The sequence below is a fragment of the Capricornis sumatraensis genome, chromosome 3 (genome assembly GCF_032405125.1).
Source record: "Capricornis sumatraensis isolate serow.1 chromosome 3, serow.2, whole genome shotgun sequence".
Lineage (NCBI taxonomy): Eukaryota > Metazoa > Chordata > Mammalia > Artiodactyla > Bovidae > Capricornis > Capricornis sumatraensis.
This window is the reverse complement of record NC_091071.1, coordinates 14545139-14555836: the sequence shown is the minus strand read 5'-3', so window position 1 is coordinate 14555836 and position 10698 is coordinate 14545139.

Below are 10698 nucleotides of genomic sequence, written 5' to 3'. Positions count from 1 at the left end.
GAGATCCAGTATATGTTAATACACGCAAGGAAATCAAACTTTATTTGAATTTTTTAAAAAGTAACTAAAAATTTTGACTTCATATTTGTGATATGCCTCTGAGAACTTGTGTTGTATCAAGTTGTTAAAGGAATCCACAAACCTAGAAACCCAGAAATCCGTTAATAATGTATTTATTATAATTTATTATACATAAATTTACCAATTGATTATTTTTAAAAGTGGAAAATAATTCAAGGAAGGCTTATTAATCTATACTAGTCTCAGCCCTGGAAATCTCTCTCCCAAACAACTAGAAATTTTCACAAATGCTTTATGCAGAGAAGTGTTTGCTGTAGCTCTCTAACATCTAAATATATGACTCCTTGTAATAGAATATCCAAGTAAATGATAATATATTTATTCACATACACACTGGGGCATTCTTCAGTCATTACAGATATTTATAAAAATGCTTTAATAAATTGAAAAATACATGAAACTCTTTAAAGAGTAAAATATAAAATTGTGTGTACATGCCTAACTTTTGGTGATAGCAGAGTAACTTAACAGCATTTTAGCTTTCCTTGCATTAACAACGAGAACAACCGTTTGAAGGCACTGGAACAGAAAGAAAAGGAGGCAGAAACAAGAATAAATCAAATTGTGGAAACAAGTTAGCATAATAGGTGAAACTAGATTTATCCACGTACTCCCATGAAGCAACTCCCCAGTAAATGAGAAACTTGAAACGTAGCGCTCAAGCAGAGAGCAACAATTTTGAGCTGGGAAATCTCACGTTAGAATTTGGGGCTGCCAAAATACCAGGATACAGAGAAAGAAATCTTGGAAGAGCAAGCCACAGCATGGGGAGACCCAAATTTGCAGACTTTAGAACACTTGGCTGAGTCTCACTCCATACGTGCAGGCGTGACTGTAAAGAGCCCAGTAGAAACTGAGAGAGGAAGTGGTATTCTAAAAACGCTGAGCTGGTATCTTAGCAGTGGTACTGGGAAGACACAAGGGGACAGAGTTTGGAGTTAAAGCTTCTTTCCAGTTAGACAAGTTTGATCAACACTTTAGATAAACACTTTGAATTTTTAATCTAAATTTGTAAAAGGACTTGCTATAGGATCAAGGATTATGTTCTAAGTTAAACAGTTACTCCCAAGTCGAAGGGTACAGCGAAGGTAAATCCACCTTTACAAAGAATACTGCGACTCAACAGGGTCCAAATGACTTGCTAGTAATCTAACTGCTAAAACAAATCCACTACTCTTTAGAGAAATATAATAATAGAATTTAGACTTTCTACAATGTATAATCAAAATTACTAGATATGAAGGAGCAGAAAAGAATCTCTCTCACAGCCAAGGACAAACACAATCAATAGAAACACCCACACAATGAGGAATTGGCAGATAAACACTGTAACTATGATGAACATGTTGAAGAATCTACAGAAAAAGATGGATATAATGGATTAAGCGATGGGCTATTTTATTTTATTTTTGGCCACATCACTTGGCATGTGGGATCTCGTTTCCTGACCAGGGATTGGATCCATACCCCTTGCATTGGAAGTGTGGATTCTTAACTACTGGACCACCAGGGAATTCCCAATAGGTAATTTTAGATACACAAAAGATGATCATACACAAAAGTTGTTAGCTGAATTCAATTCAGTTCAGTTCAGTTGTTCAGCCATGTCCAACTCTTTGTGACCCCATGGACTGCAGCATACTAGACTTTCCCTGTCCAAAACCAACTCCTGGAGCCTACTCAAACTCATGTTAATTGCATCAGTGATGCCATCCAACCATCTCATCCTCTAGTGTCCCCTTCTCCTCCTGCTTTCAATCTTTCCCAACACCAGGGTCTTTTCCAATGAGTCGATTCTTCACATCAGGAGCCAAAATATTGGAGTTTCAGCTTCAGCATCAGTCCTTTCAATGAATATTTAGGACTGATTTTCTTTAGGATGGACTGGTTGGATCTCCTTGCAGTCTAAGGGACTCTCAAGAGTCTTCTCCAATACCACAGTTCAAAAGTAACAATACTTTAGCGCTCAGCTTTAGTTGAATTGCTGCTGCTAAGTCACTTCAGTCGTGTCCGACTCTGTGCAACCCCATCGACCGCAGCCCACCAGGCTCCCCCATCCCTGGGATTCTCCAGGCAAGAACACTGGAGTGGGTTGCCATTTCCTTCTCCAATGCATGAAAGTGAAAAGTGAAAGTGAAGTCGCTCAGTCGTGTTCGACTCTTAGCGACCCCATGGACTGCAGCCTACCAGGCTCCTCTGTCCATAGGATCCTAAATGAACAATGAAGGGTATGGATAGGACCCAGTCCTAATCAACCAAGGATTAATTAATAAAAATTCCATAGGGATTTTCATATTTAAAGAGAGCATATTGAGCAATACAAAACTAAAAATACAATCAAATAAGAAAAAATTTTAATTTGTTACTATTTGTGCTCTTAGTGGGGTTTAATATATGTGGCAAATTCTGAGTTCTCTATTCAAAGAGAACATTCTGACCCATAAAATCTGAAGGTGATATGAAACAATAACAGATTTGGATGCTCTACTGTCCTCTCAGTCCTAGACTCCCTTGTGATAGGGTTCACTCATTTTTAAAAACTGCAACTCAGGGAGGTACCAGATCAAAATGTCCATAGAACAAAATACAGCCCATTTTCTTATCAGGAAAAGACAGAAACCTTGGCCTTATTAGCACTGAGGTTTTACTCACAGAACAAATAGAACACGCAAAGTTCTGAATCATCATAATTACTTAACAAAATGTCTTCTGTTAGGCTGAAAGTTCTTTTTTATAATATATATTTTTATAAAATTCTGATATAATTTATATAGAAAACTTCAATACTTCAGGTTCTACTAATTGGGCATTTATGATCATGTAAATCTCTTTCCTGATTTCACCTTTGCATCATCCACAGTAAAGGAAATTAAGAAGGTATATAAGGTATACATAAAGTAAGTATATGAAAATATAAGGTTTAACCTACCATGAAAAGGATGATTTCATATGCATTCAAGTGAAACTGAAATGCTAACCATACATTATTTTAATCTCTCATGATAGCAAGGACAGACAGACTACATCTAGAAAATGGGATACTGCGTGCAAAGTCTATAAATTACAAAGGACTCTACAAGCTCTGAGAAGCCCTCATGTTTACCCTGTAATCAATGAGCTTTTTCCCCAGTCATATGGGGAAAGGTAGCTGAATAAAAAAAGTCATTAGTCATTGTGAGCCTTTGGGACAGTCACTGATGCCTGTTTTCTGTTCTATACAATGAGAACATTTGACCAGGTGAGCTTAAGATTCTTTCACACTCTAATGTTCTATAAGTCAGAGAGTTTTATTTATGAAGAGCAGATAATTTCAAGAAGAATAAAAGCCATGCAGAAAAAAATAAAATATTTATTAATATCACACTAAGCGCCAAAATTTTAGAAAAGTCAATTTAAAAATATAGGAATTGGAAGAAGGATGCTGCTGCTGCTGCTAAGTTGCTTCAGTCGTGTCCGACTCTGTGCGACAGATGACTGTTAACGTGGAGTAGTTAAAAATAATTTTAAAAGTTGACAGATTGGCTCTTGAAAATAGGATAAGATTTGTACAGAGGAAGTAGATATTATGAGCAAGAGAGAAATATGGCAAATGAACAATGTACTATTTGTCCTTGTGTTGTAAAGAACTTGCCTACCTTAAGGAAAAGACTTAAATTGGGAAAACTGAAGAAAAAGACTTAAATTGGAAGACTTAAAATATAAAAAGGGCCCTAACGATAGGGAGTTTTTGGATATGAGGCTAAGGAATACGGATTTTATCGAATTAGTAATGGGCAGTGGCTGGAGGTTGGAGTCAGAGAATAAGAGAAGGAAAAAACATTTCAAAAAGATGAATGAGGCACTAGCATGCAAAGTGGACTGGAGAGGAAACTAGAGCCATGAGTTGGGAAGACCTTCCCTTGTCAAAGTGAGTGGTAGGGCTTCCCTTGTGGTCTGGTGATTAAGAATCCACCCACCAATGCAGGGGACACAGGATAGATCCCTGGTCAAGGAATATCCCGCATGCCTCAGGGCAGCTAACCCCATATGCCACTTGCTTCTTCCTGTTCATGCTTTTAAACTATTTCTTCCTCTTTATGCTTTTAAACTACTGAGCCTGTGCGTTGTATCTACCGAAGCCCTGTGCCTAGAGCCTGTGCTCCACAACAAGAGAAACCACCACAATGAGAAGCTCATGCACCACAGCTGGAGAGCAGCCCCAGCTCCCCGCAGCTAGAGAAAGCCCACGTGTAGTAATGAAGACAGCAATGCAGCCAGAAATAAATCCATTTTTCTAAAGTGAATGGTAATAAAATTACTAGTGTGAATGAAAAATATAGAAAATGAAGAGGCTTTCTGGGAAAAAAAAATCAAAAGAACTTGACCAATAAGAGTACTGGAGTGGGTTGCCATTGCCTTCTCCGATACTATGACCAGTAATAGGAAAATCAGAAAGCGAAGTTAGTACATTTTTGTGTGAGAATAAGGTAAGTTTGAATTTTGAAATTTTAATTCTAAAGAAAATATAGAAATACCCTGAAGGCGATTATATATATTTGAGCACAATGGAGGCTTGAAAAAAGATAAAAAAGAACAAGAATGAGACATGGGAAAATGCCCACTCTCAGAAGGTGAAAAGAGAACCCTAAAAAGAAGATAAAGAATGACCATACAGGAAAACAGAAAAAAGAATCAATATAGAGTCAACTATAAAAATATTGTGACAGATGAGAAAACTATGGAAAAATCCAAAAGAATTAAACACATCATGTTGCATTTACAATCCATGGCTTAATGGCAAGTGAAGTTTGATAAAACCATAAAGAGGAAGAAGAAGCAAGAAACTGAGATGATTATAACGGTAAAAATTTAACATTGTAATATAACTGTAGAGAAAAAAAACCCTAGGGTGGCCAGTGTATCCAGATAAAGGATGGGCAGTGAACTTATCTCTGCCGGAACTTTCCTTGGAAATTCATCTTCTATCTAAGCAGGACACTAGAACACTGCACATCATCTCACATTTTGCATAGTTTCTGGTGCGTTGTTGGTGCTCATTGTAAACAGCCTGGAAGGAAAGGGGCAAGAAGAAAGAAGGAAAAGAGGAAGCAAGAATGAGAGGAAGAAAAGGGGAAAGAGAGGAGAGAGAGGGAAATGAAGACAGGAATCCAAAGGAGACTGACTAGGTGAATAACAGAATTTAAAACATTATGTGAGAATAGAAGAGATGGAACAGCATGTGGTAATGGATGCTAACTAACCTATTATGGTAGCTGTCCTGCAATAAGGACTTCCCTGTAGCTCAAAGGGTTAAGAATCTGCCTGCAATGAAGATCAGGGTTCAATCCCTGGGTCGGGAAGATCCTCTGGAGAAGGGAACGGCAATCCACTCCAGTATTCTTTCCTGGAGAATCCCAGAGCCTAGTGGGCTACAGTCCATGGGGTTGCAAAGAGTCGGACACGACTGAGCGACTAACGTATATAACATATACAACATCAAATCATTATGTTGCACACTCAAAACTAATCCAATAGTATATGTCAATGATACCTCAATTTCTAAAAAACTGTGTAATAAACTGAATATTTAAAGGTGAGCAAAAGAAGCATTTTAGAGGAACAGATCTGAAAGCACATGAAGACTGTCCTATGGAAAAAGGATTACATTATTTTGTGGCATTCAAGGGAATGGCAAAAGGGGACAAATTCCAAAGGACTAATTTTACACACTATATGAGAAAGATTTTCTCATAATTAAATTTATGCAAAGATTAAATGGATCTACTTGAGCCTTGAATTCCAGTTTAAGAGAGAAATACCAGGCATCTTCATATGTTGGTGGCTGGAGTGTAAACATAACTTTATAGAGCATTTTGATAATTACTATCAATTTAAATGGCATATACTATCTGATGCAACAATTTTATTTCTAGGAAAATATTTCATCATGTACATAAAAAGGTATGTAGAAGCATATTCAAAGCAGTATTGTATAGAATAACAGAAAACAAAAACAAAACCAGAAATTACCTTATAGCTACCAATAGGGGACTGGTTATTGAAGGAAAGTATTTACAACAGTACAAGGATAGAGCTGTTAAAAAGAATAAGATTGATTTGTACATACTGACATAAAAAGTTGTCAAAAGATTAGACTAGTTATTGCCTGTAAAAAGCTAGATTGAGAAGAGAATTTTCTCTTTCCTACTGTTTGAATTTTTCTTTTAATAATGTGAGAATGGTATTTTTAATTTCAAAAGGGAGAATAAACTAAGTTGCCAATTGTAAGGGGTTCAAAAAAAGGTCGAAAGGTTACTTGTTAAAGTGTTTGTAGCAAACATTCATATATCAGATTAAAGTTTGACTAATTGACCTTGGGGATCCGCCTGTTCTAAAATGTTATTGTTTTAATGATACGTTAACAAAGGAGCACTCACTGCGATTTAATGCATCAGAGAGACCAAAGATAAAATGGAATGGGCATAAGCCAGTGGTTTAGTCACTGAGACAGGACTCTGACAATAGTCAGTTTTGACACCAGCAAAGCCCACTAGGGTCTCCAGGAAAAGTAAGATGGAATCTAGGTAATCAAATAAGATGTCCTCTTCTTTTGTGCTTAGTCTAGTTTTGCTTGCCTAAGGGGGCCAAATGCAGAGGATTAGAGTTCCTGGCTCAGACCACTGCACCCAACACCCCGATCTGGTACACCACATGGAGCAGCTCTGTGCACCATACCTCAATCCAAGATGACGACAGTGTAAACAAATATGATAGTTTGATTTAAACTAAGATCTAGGAAAAACATGCATGTTTGGAGGAAAATATCAAGAGAACCATTATTCACACATAAGCAACCACTACTTAACGTAGCTCAGTACTCATGGATCTATTAGATGTTTTGACCAAGTTCAGTTCAGTTCAGTCACTCAGTTGCGTCCGACTCTTTGCAATCCCATGAACTACAGCACGCCAGGCCTCCCTGTCCATTACCAACTCCTGGAATCCACCCAAACTCATCTCCATTGAGTCGGTGATGCCATCCAACCATCTCATCCTCTGTTGTCACCTTCTCCTCCTGCCAAAGACAGTTCTAAAACCCATTTTTCACTCATTCCGACGTGCTACTCTCTTTTAGTGCAAACTTTTATGTGAGGTACTATGTTTTCCCTAGTGGAGAGGCCCATCTTAAAATTGAACTTGGTTCAATTTCCCACTCAGTAAAGTAATTAAAAAGCAGCCACCATGCCATTTTCTAAAATAACTTCATTTAAAAATTATTTATTATCAGTACCTAACTGGTTCCAAATAGGAAAAGGAGTACATCAAGGCTGTATACTGTCACCCTGTTTATTTAACTTATATGCAGAGTACATCATGAGAAACGCTGGGCTGGAAGAAGCACAAGCTGGAATCAAGATTGCCGGGAGAAATATCAATAACCTCAGATATCCAGATGACACCACCCTTATGGCAGAAAGTGAAGAGGAACTAAAAAGCCTCTTGGTGAAAGTGAAAGAAGAGAGTGAAAAAATTGGCTTAAAGCTCAACATTCAGAATATCATGGCATCTGGTCCCATCACTTCATGGGAAATAGATGGGGAAACAGTGGAAACAGTGTCAGACCTTATTTTGGGGGGCTCCAGAATCACTGCAGATGGTGTTTGCAGCCATGAAATTAAAAGACACTTACTCCTTGGAAGGAAAGTTATGACCAACCTAGATAGCATATTGAAAAGCAGAGATATTACTTTGCCAACAAAGGTCCATCTAGTCAAGGCTATGGTTTTTCCAGTGGTCATGTATGGATGTGAGAGTTGGACTGTGAAGAAAGCTGAGCACCGAAGATTTCATGCTTTCGAACTATGGTGTTGGAGAAGACTCTTGAGAGTCCCTTGGACTGCAAAGGAGATCCAACCAGTCCATTCTGAAGGAGATCAGTCCTGGGTGTTCTTTGGAAGGAATGATGCTAAAGCTGAAACTCCAGTACTTTGGCCACCTCATGTGAAGAGTTGACTCATTGGAAAAGACTCTGATGCTGGGAGGGATTGGGGGCAGGAGGAGAAGGGGATGACACAGGATGAGATGGCTGGATGGCATCACTGACTCGATGGACGTGAGTCTGAGTGGACTCCGGGAGTTGGTGATGGACAAGGAGGCCTGGCGTGCTGTGATTCATGGGGTCACAGAGTCGGACACAACTGAGTGACTGAATTGAACTGCACTGAAAAATAAATTTTAAAAAAGAGCCCTCCCCCCTAAAAGAACTGGAATAGTCTTTTGCACTACTAAAAATGTCTGCAAGACTTCCCTGGGGGTCCAGTGGCTAAGACTACATGCTCCCAATGCAGGGGGCCTGGGTTTAATCCCTGGTTGGGGAACTAGATCCCACATGCTGCAACTAAAGATCCTGCCTGCTGCAGCTAAGACCCACTGCAGCCAAATAAATAAATTAAATAAATACATTAAAAGTCTGCAGATGCAAGAGTATACAACAATTATTTAAACCTTCATTGATATTTAACTCCAATCAGAACCCAGAAATAAACCCATGCAGCTGGTCATAGATTAATGGTCAATTAATCTGTGACAAGGCTTCCCTGAGAGCTCAGTTGGTTAAGAATCCGCTTGCAATGCAGGAGACCCTGGTTTTATTCCTGGGTTGGGAAGATCCTCTGGAGAAGGGATAGGCTACCCATTCCAATATTTTTGGGCTTTCCTTGTGGCTCAGCTGATAAAGAATCCTCCTGCAATGCGAGCGACCTGGATTAAATCCCTGGGTTGGGAAGATCCCCTGGAGAAGGGAAAGGCCACCCACTTCAGTATTCTAGCCTGGAGAATTCCTGGGTCTCAAAGAGTCGGACACAGTTCAGTGACTTTCATAGCTTCACAATCTATGACAAAAGAGGCAATACTACACAACGTAGGAAAGACAGTCTCTTCAATAAATGGTGCTGGGAAAACTGGACAGCTACATGTAAAAAAATGAATTTTTATCATTCTTTAACACCATACACAAAAGTAAGCTCAAAAGGGATTAAAGACTTTAAATGTGAGACTGGACACTGTGAAACTCCTAGAGGAAAACATAGGCAGAACATTCTCTTACATAAATTACAGCAATATCTTTTTTGATTGCTCTCCCAGAATAATGGAAATAAAAGCAAAAAAAAAAAAAAATGGGACCTACCTAAACTCAAGGACTTTTACACAGCAAAGGAAACAATAAACAAAACAAAAAGACAACTCGCAGATTGGAAGAAAATATTTGCAAATGATATGACTGACAATGGATTAGTCTCCAAAATTTACAAAGAGCTTGTAATGTTTAACAGAATCGAAACAAACAACCCAATCCAAAAACAGGCAGATCTAAACAGACATTTCTCCAAGGAAAACATACAGATGGCCAAGAGGCACACAAAAAGATGTTTAACAGTGCTAGTTATTAGAGAAATGCAAATCAAAAATACAATGAGATATCACCTCATGCCAGCCAGAATGACTATCATCAAAAAAATCCACAAACGAAAAAAAAAAAAAAATCCACGAACGATAAATGCTGGAGAGGGTGTGGAGGGAAGGGAACCCTCCAATACTGCTGGTGGGAATGTACATCAATATGGCTACTACGGAGAACAGTGTGCAGGCTCCTTAAAAAACTAGAAATAGAACACCATATGACTCGGCAATCCCACTCCTGGGCCTATATCCAGAGAAAAACATGATCTGAAAGGATAATGCACCCCAATGTTCATTGCACTATTTACAATAGCCAGGACATGGAAGCAACCTAAATGTCCACTGATAGAAGAATGATTAAGTCCAATCAGCATAAAAGTTAATTCATGCCCCAAAATAAGAAAGATAAGCCTGTATCAGCTAGGTCTATATTAGTTTACTGAATCAATATTTTGAAAATACACAATCTTGTTAAAGTACACAACGAACAGTTCTCTTTGAAAGATATACTCAACTGTATCTTCTTCATCAGATATTTGTGTGGAGGGACATATTGGTTTTTCTGCCATGTCAGACTGAAGGAGCTGAAAACAAAGAAACAAAAACCTTAAAAAGATGAAAAGGCTACTTTCCTACAATATAATTTACATCAATAAGAGAATCTCTAGTACTTTGGCCACCTCATGAGAAGAGCTGACTCACTGGAAAAGACTGATGCTGGGAGGGATTGGGGGCAGGAGGAGAAGGGGACGACAGAGGATGAGATGGCTGGATGGCATCACTGACTCGATAGACATGAGTTTGAGTGAACTCTGGGAGTTGGTGATGGACAGGGAGGCCTGGCGTGCTGCAATTCATGGGGTCGCAAAGAGTCGGACACGACTGAGCGACTGAACTGAACTGAACTGAAGAGAATCCAATACAGACATTATCCCAGATTTCAGCTTTCAGTCCATACTATTGAACTGTTTTAAATTATGGTTATTTTTCTAGTTAGGCTTCTATATAATAAAGAATATTATATATAACATTCAACTTATACAGTAATACATTTAATCTTGAACACACAAAAAGCATCTAGAGAAAGGTAAACTCCATTTTGAAATCAAAAGGACACAGTTCATTCTTCTTTAAACGACTCTCTAGTCATGAAAAATGGAAATAGGGAATTTTGCTTTT